This window comes from Rhinopithecus bieti, unplaced genomic scaffold (genome assembly GCF_001698545.2).
Source record: "Rhinopithecus bieti isolate Rb0 unplaced genomic scaffold, ASM169854v2 scaffold_1583, whole genome shotgun sequence".
NCBI classification, from domain to species: Eukaryota; Metazoa; Chordata; class Mammalia; order Primates; family Cercopithecidae; genus Rhinopithecus; species Rhinopithecus bieti.
Genome location: NW_016803645.1, coordinates 2,586,427 through 2,602,050, shown reverse-complemented (window position 1 = coordinate 2,602,050; position 15,624 = coordinate 2,586,427).

Genomic DNA, 15,624 nt, shown 5'->3' with positions numbered 1-15,624 from the left:
TGAACACTCACTAACCCCATTTTCAAAAGTTCAATTACTTAGACTAGGTAGTGTCTCTAGAGGCACAGAGCTGAAAAAAGTCTGGTGCTAACACTGTTACTTCAAAAGCTGATTCTCATTCCACAGAATGAAATATTTATTCCCTAGAGAAGCTAAGGACGCTAAAGAGCACGTTTAAGTCATCTGCCCATTATCGCTTCTGAACGCTTCTACTGCTTATTCCATTAGAAAATTCAGTGACTCAAAGTTAGAAGTTTTTATCCCCAAGTGAAAAGTCCTACATTTGGTCTAAAATTGCAAATATACTGAAGTGCACAAAATGACATTCTGAAATTGGCCAAAGGGTTCTATTTAACCTCAGAGCACTCAGAACATTTCTGAACTGGCACCGAAATTTTATCTTTTTTAAAAACAGGGTCTAGCCCTGTCACCCAGGTTGGAGGGCAGTAATGTGATCATATCTCACTGCAGCCTCAAATTCCTGATTTCCAGTGGTCCTCACACCACAGCCTTCCAAGCAGCTGAGGCTACAGGTGTGCACCACCATGCCTGGCTAATTTTTAAATTTTTTTAGAGATGGGGATCTCACTGTGTTGCCCAAGCTGGTCATGAACTACTGGCCCCAAGTGATCCTCTCCATTCAGTCTCCCAATTTGTTAGAATTACAGGTGTAAGCTTCCACATTCAGCTAAAAACTTGTCTTTTATAATTATATTCTTTGTATCAATGTGTTTCATGACACATCAATATTTAATTGTTCTAGCCAGTAAGACTTTGTTTTCATACAACCATGGTTTAACCTAACTTATGGCTCAAAAATAGATCGTCATCATTTTTCTTTTTGGTACTGGCAAAGGCAAATCATATCACCCTCTTATTTATCCAGGGGTTCTATCACTAGACTGTCTCTAATTTCTTCCATAGCGCTAGATACTTCTAGTTCTTAAAATATCTATGGTAACCAGTGTATTTTTAAGCTTAGACAGGTTCCACTGGAAATATTTTTTAAACTTACCATTTGAATAATTGAATTTTTGTCTTTTAAAAAATCAGTGTCTGTTAGATTCACGAGGCATCTGTGTGTGTGTGTGTGTGTGTGTGTGTGTGTGTGTGTGTGTGTGTTTGTAAATTGTTCCTAGGGAAGAGAGAAAGATAATACTCCAGGTTTTTCTGAACACTATTCGAAACTCATGCTATTCAGCAATTTAAGGCTTTCTTGTGTTTCTATGGTTATTCTTTGATAAATAAAAAATAGAATAAAGCAGGAAAAAAAAATAACCAAGGGGAAAAAAACCAACCCTTCTTGATGGATGAAAATATGTTATCAAGAATGCTGAAGCAGCAAGAGAGAATAACACCATGATAATAATTCATAGTCACCTGAGGCACAAGGAACCACCCCGAGCCCAGCTGAATGGCTTCAACACTCAGCAGACATAAACAAGCAAACACATTTTTTATTTCCAGAATGGAATCATAGTTTTTGCAATACTTTCTATGGTAATGCTGCTAAAATTTTCACAGTAACTGGCAAAGATCCTTCAGCATTCTGCCTATATAGAGTCTAATAAAATGTCCTGATCAATGTCTCATAGAGTGGCACACCAATCTTGAATCCCCAACAGATATGAAATTTGGGGCAATTCACTAAGCCTGTGTACATGAGCTCTATGGCAACATCAGTTTGGAACAATTTCAACATGACTTTTGGACAAAACAGCAGACCATGTAGCAACAGGACAGGGGATCAAGATGAAATCACTCTTCTGTGGAGAAACAGAAACTCAGAACTTCAGGTATGCTTCTGAATGCCTCGTCCATTCACTCTATCCAGATGACTATTTCACGATATTTTTTTCTCCTCAATACTCCAATATCTCCTCTACGAATTTCTAGCAGCAAAAACGGAAGCTCTCGGAAGACATCCTTCTCCTCCTAGTCCACCAAGTCCACCGAGATCAAGCATCTGTGCTCATGTAGAACACAAGTCTCCTATATTATGGAGGAACAGCCTTTCTCCTAGATGAAGTCAGTTCCTCCTCCCGTGTCCTGGATCCCAGCCTTGCTCACCTACTCAGAAACTTGCTCCTGAAATTACCTGGGTCGTCTCCCCTGGGATCAAGTTCTCTCTGTTCACTAGAGCATTCTAATGACATAGCAATCATGTGACAAGTCCCATCTTTAAAAAGTCCTCTTGCAACCCCCATACCACCAGCTTTGCACACATTTCTTGCTCCCTTTCATAGCAAAATAAGATAAAATGATTTTTATCCTCATTGCTGCCATTATTTTTAATCACCCACGCTCTCTTGAACTCATCAGTTCAAGCTTTTATCCCCACCACTCCACTGAAGCTAGTCTTGTTCTTGGTCAGTGACGACATTCATATTGTCACATCCAATAGCCATGGCTAGCCTTCTTCTTACGTGATCTCTCAGCAGCATTTAACCCAACTGTTCACACTTTCTTCCTTCAAACCCCTGTTCACTTGGATTTGGGGACAACATACTTTTTTGATTATCTTTTGCTCTCACTGACCGTTTCTTCTCAGTCTCCCCCTTTTTTGTGGATGCTATGCATGTTCCAGACTTCTAAATATTGGCATACTCCAGGGCTCCATCTTGCACCATGTCTATTCTCTAACTACAGTTCGTCTCCAGGTGATCTCATACAGGACCATCTGTTAATATTGTCCATAAATTAATGACTCCAATAACTAGACCTCAGCTCTGACATGCCCTCTGGTATCTATCAAATATCTAATATGGCTAATCCTCTGTTTGCCCGTCTCTGCCCTGCTCTGTTGCCCAGGCTGGAGTGCAGTGGCACGATCTCGGCTCACTGCAATCTCCACCTCCCTGGTTCAAGCAATTCCCCTGCCTAAGCCTCCCAACTAGGTGGGATTACAGGTGCATGCCACGCCACCATACCCAGCTAATTTTGTGTGTGTGTGTGTGTATTTTTAGTAGAGATGGGGTTTCACCATCCTGGCCAGGATGGTCACAAACTCCTGACCTCAGGCAATCTGCCCACCTCAGCCTCCCAAAGTGCTGGGATTACAGGCATGAGCCACTGCACCCAGCCAATATAATTCTTCTTATGTTGACAATATGCAAAAGATAACTCTAAGTAGTAGTACTGTTATCCTAATTTCCCCAGCCAACAAATATAAAGTAACCTTTGATTCTCATCTTTATCCCAGACCCCACCAGCAATCCATCAACAAACTGTGTCATCTCTAACTTCAACTTCTTCTTATCTCTAGAACTCAGTCATCATTATCTTTCACCTGGAAACTGAATAAGACTTTAAGTCATCTCTCTGTTTCTTCTTTTGCCTTTCTACATCCATATTCTGGTTATCTATTGCAATAATAAACTTTATTAGAGCACAGTAACTTGAAAGCAACAATTTTATGGTTGTTCATAGTTCTGTGTGTTGACTGGGCTTGACTGACTGATTATTTGGCTGGCTTCACTTGGTGTCTTTAACACAGTTGGAGGTAGAGAGTTACCTGGACAATGAGAAAGCTGGACCTCCCTCTCTTTGTGGAGCTTCAGGGCCTGTCCTCTCAGGGCCTGTCCTTCCCATGTGGTTTTTCAGCAGAGTAACCAGGCTTCTCCCATGGTAGCTAAAGACTCCCAAAGTGAGTGGTTCAAGAAAGAGGAAGCAGAAGTTGACAGTCCTCATAAATGCTAGATCTATAACTAGGACAACATCTCTTCTGTCACACTTATTGGTTAACATATGTCAAAGGCCAGCCTAGATTCATGGTGGTGGGAGAGGACTTCACAAAAAAATGACTTCTGAAGAGTACAGGCCATTGGGCTCCATCTTTGGAGGCTACCTGCACATTCTCCAGAGTTACCTTTCAAACAGAAATCCCATCATGTTACCCTCTGCTGTCAATACTCCCAAAGACTTTCCATCAAACTCAAGATAAATTTCAAAGTCCTTAGCATGGCCTAACAGATCCTACATGGCCTTACTATTGGATGCCTCTCTAATATTATTCACTCCCACTCTCTGGAAACACCACACACGGTGTTCTGGTTCTAAATTATCTGGATAGTTGCCTCCATCTTTTAGTGCATCTGACATTTATAGTCTCAGGAGGACCACAGGAATCTCACATTTAAACAAAGTCACAGGTACAAGGTAAACGGATTAGAAATTGCCATTGTTCCTGCAGAACTGAGACTCTCACAAATAGAATTTCAATCACTTCTTCAGACTTTATGGCCTATAAATGCCCATCGTATTCATCACATCGCTTGACAATGGCATTACAGGCAGAGTGGGAATTACTTTCCTCATTTTTAGATTAAGAACCCAAATCTTTCAATCACAATGACTTGTCTAATGTCAGAGATGTAATAAGTGGTTGATCCAGAACATAGAAATAACTCTTCTAATTATTTGCTCACTATTCCTGTTACTTTCTCATAATAAAAGACCAGAGAGAAGAAACTCAGAAATACCAGACTATTGAAAAAGGAAAGATAAAATGTATCAATTTATACTTGTAGTGTGCTGTCTGATCACCTCAATTCAGTTACTGGATAAAAATTACAGTGCCAAGTGCTCCTTTGGAACTTGCTTTTGTCATTGTAAACACTAACCAGAAATATAAGAGCACAAAATGTAGTCTTCACAAAGCCTTTTTTTTTTTTTTTAAGATGGACCAGGGTGAGTCAAACTTCTCTTTCTCCCTACCTGGTATTTATTCATGTATCAATATATTCACACTTTCCTTCCTCTTTTTGTACATTCAACAATATCTGTAAGTGCCACACACCCTCGATTTGTGCAACTCTTTTGTAGGTCATGCCATCACTGCAAAATAAATAGAAGCCAGGACTTCTGCCTAAAAGGAGTTTGAATTGCAGCTGAAGGAATGAAAAATAGAAACAAGGTGATGTGGGAACAAAACAAGAGACTTAGCCACAAATGCAAAACAAAAGTAAAGGTGAATGTGGAAAAGCTTTTAAAAGTTTATGACATCTTATTGGAAGATCTAAAATTATACTGTTCCTAGGCATAAACTGCTTCTCACCTCACAACTAAGCATAAATGCTTCTCAATTGTTATTGGAACAGTTATTCCCTACAAATAGTTGAGGGATATTACAAGATATAGAAATTTTTTAGTGAGTTTCTGAGCTATGTATTTGATCTAAATATTGTATTATTAATCTGGCTCACAATCTCACAATCTGGATTACAAAACATACAGTTAAGCCTTGAACAGCACAGGTTTCAACTGCGTAAGTCCACTTATTGCAGATTTTTTTCAGTAAATATATTGGGAAAATTCGTGAAGGTTTGGGACAATCTGAAAAACCTCACAGATGAACCACATGGCCTAGAAATGTCAAAAACAATTAAGAAAAAGTTTTGTATGTTATGATGCTAGTGTATTTTATCATGTACTATAATAAAATAAATACGTCTATTACAAACAGTTAAATACATCAAAACTGACACACAGACACAGTGCCAATGGTGCCAATATATGGTACCATTGGCAGTTGAGATAAATGTAAACAAATGTAAAGATGTAGTATTAAATCATAACTGTATAAAAGTAACTATGCTAGTGTAATCATTTCATAACCATCTTTTGTTGCTATTGCAGTGAGCTCAAGTGTTGTGAGTAACCACTTAAAAATGCCCTGTCATGCTAATCATCTCCAGCTGAGTAGTTTCTAGCTCCAGTAACTTGCACGTGGTAGTAAAAAGCGATCTCTCACTGTTCTCACGTATTTTTCATCATGTTGAGCACAATACTGTAAACTTTGAATATAAAGTGCACGCAGTGCCGCTGGAAGTGCATCTGAGGAGCAGATAAAAATTATGGCATTACAAAAAAAAAAAGTTGGACTGCTTGATATATACCCTAGATTGAGGTCTGCAGCTACAGTTGCCAACCATTTCAGACAGACAAATCATCTTGTAAACGGTTATCAAATTACCATATGGATAAATACGGTACAACACTATGAATGTATTTTCTCTCCCTTATGATTTTCTTTATAACATTTTCTTTTCTCTAGCTTACATTATTGTAAGGATGCAGCCGATAATACATGTAACACACAAATATGTACTTTTTGACTGTTTAAGTTATCATTAAGACTTCCAGACAACAGGAGGTTATTAGTTGTTTAAGTTTTGGGGAAGTCAAAAGTTATACGTGGATTTTTGACTGTGGCGGGGCGGGGATAGGGGGGAGTAGGGGCAATGCCCCAATCCCCACGTTGTTCATGAACCAATTATACTTCAAAACTTGCCTTAACCTGCAGACAAACATTCTCGTGTGCTTAGAAGATCAGAGAGAGCAGCCCCAAGGTTTTCATCATTAGCTTACGAAGTCTGATAATGCAAGCTGTATTGCAGACAAGAGCAACCTCTCCTATAGAACCTCAGCCTCAAAGTATGTTGTGAGCTGACTAAATGTAACAAGTTAGAGGAACAGAGTAGGGCACATTTCCAAAGCAGCATACCCAGAGATGTATTGCTTTGGACACAGCCTGATACTTTGTTCAACAGCCAAGTGACTTGTCTATCCATTTTCTGAGAGCCGGGGGGAAAAAAAAGCGAGATCACTGGTCTCAGTACCAGGAAGGATTGTGCTTCTCCAGAGCTAGTAGTTTTCAGACCCTATCAGACACGTAACTGCTTATGTTCCTTTTCTAGTAAGTGTATAACATTTCATGGTTATGAAGGTTAATTTTGTATCAACTGACTTGAGCCACAGTGCCCAGATATGTGATCAAACATTCTGGATATTTCTGTGAGGGTATTTTGGATAAGATTAACATTTAAATGAGACTTTGAGTAAAACAGCTTGCCTTCCTTAAAATGGGGAGGCATACTCCAATCAGTGGAGGCCTGAGTACAGCAAAAGGCTGACGTCCCCTGAAAGCGAGAATTCTGCCAGAAGATGGACGTGAACAGCAGCATTGGCTGATCTTCAACCTGCCAGTCCACCGTGATGATTTGGGACTAGATGGTCTCCATATTGGAGAAATTTCATAAAACAATACTCTATAGATTCTCTATATACCCTCTATATTCTGTATATATTGGTTCTGTTTCTCTGGAGAACCCTGACTAATATGATGGTACACATTTTGTACACTTCTCATTATTTCGATTTTAACACATTTTTCTATTCCTTACTTCTCCTTGATCTCCCTTACCTGGTTTGATTTTAATTTATCTTGGAAAACAGAAAAGCTGCCCTTGACAGCCAGGAGCTGGCCTGGCACTTAGAGCTATGCCTTGATGTTCTCCTCTGTAACATAGTTTCAGAGAACATCAATATCAGACAAGGACACTGTGTGACTATGATGGATTAAGCCAAAGACAAGACCACTCCAAAACTGTGTCCAAATACAGGCAAAATTATTGACGTTGTTCAAACCACAAAACTGTCTAAACACACCCCGTTCTAGCTAAGAGGAGTGGCTGATTTCAACCTCAGTCTAGTCTTCCTCCTTCTAGATGTGATTTACCCAGATAGAAATAACCCCGGTCTCTGAGTATCCAATCCAGAGTAAAGCCTGCTTGCTTAACTCTTCTGAAAATCACTAACCTCAAACCCAAATTCTATGTAAAGAAAACAAACAAAATTTTTTTCAAAACCCTTCTACTGAGGTGACTCGGTTTCCTATGGCCTTTGTTGATACAAACAATAATTCCAACTTGTTCTGTTACAGGTAAATTTCTCGTTGTCTTTGTCTAGAGAGCATTGACAATCTCAATTTATTATATGTATCATGAATTGCCTTAAGTGATTTCTGGATCAAATCAAGGTGACATGTAAGATTTAAACAAGATCAGCATGAAATGTGAAACCTGAAAAGCGCGGTAGTAGTTTTGTATTTTAAACACATACTTAATACTACATTGACTGATTTCAATGTTTATTTTGGTATCGCATCGCTATAAACCAATATTATATATGAAAAGTACTTCATGAATTGTCTTAGAGTATTAAATTTTCCTAAATGACTATACAATATCCTTTTCCTGAAGAAAACCACAGGTTTGTATCATTATAATTCTAGGTTCTATGAGTATTCCTTAGTGATCAAACACTTTCTAACTGCCACTGCTAGTGCAACCACAAAAAGAAAATACATAGGTTGTATAAATTTCATTTCAATTCAGGAGACAATTAAAAACTCAAATGATTTTTTAAGGGCCAAACAAATCAGATGGGGCCACAGAAAAGAAATACAAAGAGAAGACACAACATAATATGACAGACATAGATTTAAAAACAAAAGAGATTTAAGGTTCTCTTTCTAGCCAAGATGGAATAACAGATATTTCATTAACCCTCACTGAAACAATAAAAAGAGAATAAGTATAGAAAACAAAAGTCTTCAAGACATTGTACATCCAACAAGAAAGAACAATGATCCCTGAGAGACAGGAAACAAGATGAGCCCACGGTTGCCCTGGCTTAGTGCCTTGAGTTTCCAGGCCAGAGCACAGGAAGAGGAAACCGAGGCAGAGCATCTGAGCTGTGAAGAGAGGAAGCAAAAAGTCCAGGAAAAGCAAGGCAGCTAGAGCTCACCAAGCAGAATACTGGAGAGGCGAGGGCTGCAGAGATAAAGAACCCTGGAATCTGCAGAGGGTGCTTCTTGAGTATTCAACATAATACTGAACAGTGCAGAGGAAGCTATTAAAGACTTGAAAAAGAACCAGCCAAACACGATTAGAGGGAGCAGTATCTGGCACTCATCCCGTGCTAAAAATATCGCCTATTTCTACTAACCAGATGGAAAACTATCATGCTTTATAGGGCACTGTGCAGAGTAGTCAAAACGTCCCTTAATCTAATATTTTTAAAAACCCACAAAAGTATATGGTAGAGGAGGGAGAATGATGCTTTCACAATTTTACTTATCTTCTTGAAAATCCGCGTGTTATTCAGTATTATTTTCCTGTTTTCTATTTTATTGTTTTCTTCTCTGACCTGTATTATGTTCTTTCTTTTGCTTACTTTGGAATTAATTTTCTCTTCTTTTTTAGTATCTTAAAGTAGAAGCTGAAGTCGTTAATCTGAGTCACTAATTTTTCTACTATAGGACTTCGGTGCTATGCATTTCCCTCTACATATTGCTTTAGCTACATCACACAAATTTTAATATGCTGTGTTTTCATTTTCATTCACTTCAACGTATTTTTTAATTTTGCTTTTAAATTCTTTTTTGTCCCATGAATTATTTAGATGATCTCTAAGATTATAGATCTTAGAAGTATAGGTCTTAAAGAAATATCTCAGAGATATTTCTTATTATTTTTACCTTGTACCTTAATTCCATTTTGCTCAATGAACATATTTTCTATGACTTGAAACTTTTAAATTCTTCTGAGACTCATTTTATTGTCCAGGATATGGTTTTCCTTATTAAATGTTCCATGTGCACTTAGAAAAATGGACAGTTTGGTCTTGTTCAAAGAAACGTTCTATATATGTCAATTAGGTCAAATTAGATGAGAGTGTTAGTCAAGTCTTCCATATCCTTACTGGTTTTCTGTCTACTTGGTCTGTCAATATCAGAATGGGTATTTAAATATTCAACACACATTATGAATTTGTCTATTTCTCCTTGGCATGCTTTTAGTTCTTCAGTTTTTGCTTGATGTATTTTAGGTGCTACTATTAAATGCATACATATTTGGGATTATTCATTCTTATGAATTGATCTCTTTATGTCGTTTAAAACCTCTCTTTATTGCTGGTAATATTATTTATTCTGAAATCCACTTAGCCTAGCATAATATAGGTACCTCAGGTTTCCTTTGATTACTATTAGTATGGCATATTTTAACCACCTTACTTTTAACTTGTTATTTTATCTTTTTTTCTTATTCCTTTTTACTTTGGAGAATCTATTTTACATATATCAGACTACATAAAGTTTCCCACAATTCTTTGATGTTATCTTCATTTTGTTCATTCTTTTCCTCTCTGTATTTTATTTTGAAGAGTTTCTATTGCTAAATCTGTAAATTTTTATTTTGAGTGTCTAATGTGCTGTTAATCTCACCCAGTGTATTTATTATCTCCATTATCATAGTTTTCATTTCAGGAAGTTTGATATAGAGATTTTTCCTATGTCTCTACTTAATATGCTCATCTCTTTCATAGCTTCCTAAACATATCAACTATAATGAAAATAACTGTGTTACATTCTTGTCGAGTAATTCTATTATGTGTATTATTTGGGGATTGGATTTGGTTGATGGATTTTTTCCTTCATTATGGATCATATTTTCCTGCTTCTTTGGGACACTTTGTGGACACTTTGTGTATTAGGGTTCTCTAGAGGGACAGAACTAATAGGATATATATATACACACATGCATATATATATATAAACTCACACGATCACAAGGTCCCACAATAGGCCATCTGCAAGCTAAGGAGAAAGGAAGCCAGTCCAAGTCCCAAAGCTGAAGAGCTCGGAGTCTGATGTTCAAAGGCAGGAAGCGTCCCACATGGGAGAAGATGTAGGCTGGGAGGCTAAGCCAGTCTAGCCTTTCATTTTTTTCTGCCTGCTTTATATTCTACCCACGCTGATAGCTGTTTAGATTGTGCTCACCCATATTAAGGGTGACTCTGCCTTTCCCAGCCCACTGATTCAAATGTTAATCTCCTTTGGCAACACCTCACAGACGCACCCAGGATCAATATACTTTGCATCCTTCAATCCAGTCAAGCTGACACTCAGTATTAACCATCACATTTGGTAATGTGTTATTATTATAAGCCAACATTATGAAATTTGCCTTGTTGGATGCTAAATATTTTTGTATTTTTATAAATATTCTTAATCTTTTTTTTCTGGAACAGAAGATAAGTTACTCAGAAACAGTGAGATTTTTACAGGTCTTGCTTTTAAGTGTGGTTAGGGAGGAGCAGAGAAGCATTTATTTTAGTGTTAATTTTCCCTACTACTGAGGTAAAAGGCATTTGTGTACTGTTTTTGATGAGCATGATTTAGAAGGTTTTTTCACTCTGGTGGAAGAACTATTCTCAACCCTAGTGGAAGCACTGTTGACTTTTAATACTTTCAGTCTGTTCTTCATCTGACCTCAGATAATTTCCTCACATACATGTACTGATTAATAAACACTGGAAGTTTTGAGAGGGACCTATGCAGTTTTGTCTATATGCAGCACTCTTTTCTCCGGTATTCTGCCATACTTATTCAAGCCACCTTGTCCTCTCCAAGGACACACAGCCTTCTCTTCCCAATTCAGGAGACCACCAGGTTCTATTTGGATTCTTCCTCCCATATTGCAGCCTCAAAACTTTCTTCAGGCAGGAAATTGAGGCAATTTTCAGGCTCACCTTGTGTGTTTCACATTTCCCAGGCATCACTGTTCTTTGTTTCCTGATGCCCAATAAGTTGAAAATCATTTTCTCAGGCAAGAGGTTAAATTGAGTCTCTGTAACTCCATTTCCACTGAAAGCAGAAGTCCAAGAATTACAGTTTTAAATGTATACAATACTGATCCCAAATAGGAAAAGAATCCAAATTTGACATCAGATTCTCTGATTTTGCTGAACTATGTATTTATTGGTGCAGGAAGCTGGATAGCTAATAAGAATAGTAAGAGTGGATATTTTGTTAACTTTTTTCACTTCATACACAATAAAGGGAAGAATTAATTTCTTCCATTAAAGGCATCTGAGTCTGGTACTACTCTTATTTTCTAAACTACTATGGACTATTAATTCTCCCATCAGCTACATCAAAGGGAACACACTTCACCAAATAGAGTGACTGGATAGCTGTCATTTGTTTTGGATGCCTTTTTCTGCATTGAGAACAATATGCAGAATTACTCTGGGAATGATTCAGGGAAGTGAAGATGGTAAATAGTGCTCAGTTGTATTTTCTTTTTACTGCTTCTTTATGGACTTCATGTTGCACTTGGGTTGAAGTTCATAGAGGTTTTAATAAATTTAAACCCTGAGAGCTCATAAACCATGTTCCAAACTCTACAGCTGTAATTGTTATTTATTTTGTTCTGGTCTAAGGGATACTAGGACACACTACGTCTCAAAACAATTTTCCAATCTATTTAACTTATGTATTTATTTAATAAGTATTTATTGAGTACTTACTATGTCAAGACACTGTATGAGACACTAAGCATATAATACATGAGACAAAAATTAGGCTCTGAACTAAAAAGTACATAATATGGTAGGAAATAGGTAATACAAGTAAATAAATGAATATGTATTTAAATACAAATTGTAGCCAGGGGCGGTGACTCATGCCACCCAGGATTTAGGGAGGCCAAGGTGGGTGGATCACTGGAGGTCAGGAGAATTAGATCAGCCTGGTCAACATTGTGAAACCTTGTCTGTACTAAAAAATATAAAAATTAGCCAGGTGTGGTGGTAGATGCCTATAATCCCAGCTACTAGGGATGCTGAGGCAGGAGAATTGCTTGGACCTGGAAGGCAGAAGTTGCAGTGAGCTGAGATTGCACTGCTACACTCCAGCCTGGGCAACAGAGCTAGGCTCCATCTCAAATAAATAAATAAATACAAATTGTGTTAGATGTCAGGAAGGAAATTAACAAGCGGTTATGCTAGAGAGTCAAAAGTCCATCAATTTTGATAATATAGGGGAGTCCTCTCTACAACAGCAACATATGAACTAACCCACTAAGTGACAAGAACTTATCACATCACAGGAATAGCACAAAGGAGAGTAGGTGAAGGAGTATGTTTGTGCTAAAATATTAAGGAAGAACTTGATGTGTTCAAGGAAATGGAATAAAGTCATTGTGGCTGAAGCACAGCAAGGGAGAAAGTAAAACCAGATGAGTCTGAAAGATCAGCAAAAGCCATACAATTCAAGGGCCTGAATGCAGTGGCTGTGGAAGAATTTAAAGCAGGGGAAGACCTTGCTGGTTTGGGGAACTAAGTGAACAATGATGTCATTTGCTAAATGAGAACAGACTCAGTGATAAAAAGTTTTAGAGATGAAATAAAATGTTAAGCTTGGGCCCATTAGGTTTGGGATGCTAAGAGTTATCAGAATAGACACTAACTAGTAAGCTGAATAAATATTTCAGAAGAGGAGTTTGAAATATAAATACAACGTTGTTAGTGTTAGAATGTAGGTTATATTTAAAGGTATCATCACTGGAGCCTCGGGGTGTTGCTTTGCCAACCAGAAACCTCTGTGACAGGTGGCACTTATGCTTGGGTTTTGCTTACATCCACTGGGCTCGGGCGAGGCACAGTGGTTCATTTGGCTCTGGGTCTGTGCAAGGCTGCAGCTGGACCAGGTATACTATAAGCGGCTTCCACTGTGGGCACCAGGGAACACAGGGGTGCCCAAAAGTTCAGAGATGCCAGGAACACAGAGCCCCAAAGAGGTTGTTACAGCTTATCACAGCCCAGGATCAGGGACCCACAAGGTCTGGACTCCCAGAAGGGCCACAGGTCTTCTTTCCTTCTTGCCACCCACAGTGTGGTGACAAGGGTGGGAGGGCATGTTTTGGGGAGACATGTTTTAGCCCATTTGTGTTACAGCTCTTTCAGTCCCACTGACCAACTCTGGCCCATGGTTCCTGGACTGGCCCGGCCCCACCACTGCTTCCTGTTGCATGGGGTGACCACTGGGAGCCAGCGGAAGGCAGAAGAGCTATACTGTTACAGCAGCTCTGGCTTCAGGAACCCCGAGATCTGGGCTTCCAGAAGGGTCAGTACTCTTCACTCCCACAGTCCAGGAGTGTGTCACTGCCTGCAGCTCAGCGAGCCAGCCAGGAACTTGTTATAGTTCCTTTTGTTCCTGCCATTTGGCAGGTCCCAAATTCCTGTCCCATGTCCAGGAAGTATGAGGTATGAGGTTATGCAGACAACTGTAGGGTGAGCAAGTGGAGAGGAGCTTTATTGAGAGATAGAACAGCTCTTGGGAGACCCAAAGTGGGTAGCTCTGCAGGCAGATCATCCCAGTGAGTGCCTGAGTCTGACTGAATCTGTGGTTTTTATGTGCCAGAATGGAGGATGTGCATGCTGACTGGTCCATGGGTGGCCGTGGGCAGGCCTTGAAAAAGCACCATCCAATTGGCCAAAAGACATCAAGGAAGATCTTACTCCTGGTCACAGATTCCACTTGGAACAGTCAGCCCAGCTTCCAGGCTTCAGGCCATCCCTGGCTTGAAGGTGAGGTTTCACTGGGGACCCATCAATTCCCAACTAGTAACCTGTCTGCCTCCCACTGCCATCAACATACCATCTGCACCACCCAGACTGTTCATTCTGAGGGACACCTGCAGGCCCATGCTGAGTCCCACCCTCAGCCCCTGCCAGACTTTGTCCCTGAGCTAGTTGGCACCCAAAGTTTCAGAGGTGGCTGAGATGGATTCTGTTTAAGGCAGTAATTGAAACAGAAATTTTAAGGTCAGCAGCAAGAGAAAATAAGCTCATTTTGATTAATAACATACAACAATACAACATTTTAAAATGTACTAGTGGTGGTCAGGTGCAGTGGCTAACACCTATAATCCGAGCACTTTGAGAGGTCAAGGAGGGAGGATAACTTGAGATCAGGAGTTCGAAACCAGCCTGGCCAACATGGTGAAACCCAGATCTACTAAAAAAATACAAAAATTAACCGGTCATGGTGGCATGCAACTGTAGTCCCAGCTACTTGGAAGGCTGAGACAGGAGAATTGTTTGAACCCAGGAGATGGAGGGTGCAGTGAGCCGAGATCACGCCACTGCACTCTAACCTGGGCAACAGAGTAAGATTTCAATAAAAAATAAAAATAAAGACCCTAGAGGCAGTAAGAGAAAAGAAACAAATAATGCACAATGGAGCTCAATATATCCAGTTGCAGACTTTTAGATGGAATCCTTGCAGGCCAGGAGAGAGAGTCATGACATATTTGTTATGCTGAAGGAAAAAGAAAACTTTTACCCTAGAATAGGATATCCAGGGAAAATATCCTTCAAACATGAAAGAGAAATAAAGACTTTCCCAGACAAACAAAAGTTGGAGGATTTTATCAACACCAGACTTGTCCTACAAGAAATGCTAAAGGGAGTTCTTCAGTCTCAAAGAACGGGATGTCAATGATCAATAAGAAATCATCTGAAGGTACAAAACTCCCTGGTAATGCTAAGCATAGAGAAAACACAGAATATTATAACACATATGTGGGGTGTAAAGTACTCTTATTTGAAGGAGAAAGACTAAATGATAGACCAATAAAAAATAATAATTATGACACTTTTCAACACATAGACAGAACAAAAAGACAAAAAGAGAAGAAACAAAAGTTAAAAGCAAAAGATGCAGTTAAAGTGTTTAATCTTTACTCATATTTTGCTTTTTGCTTTTTTTGTATACGCAATCAGTGTAAAACTGTCATTAGTTTAAAACTATGAACTATATGACAGCATTTGCAAGCCTCATGCTTGCCTCAAATCAAAAAACATATACACCACGGAATACTATGCAGCTATAAAAAAGGATGAGTTTGTATCCTTTGTAGGGACATGGATGCAGCTGGAAACCATCATTCTTAGCCAACTATCACATGAACAGAAAACCAAACACCGCATGTT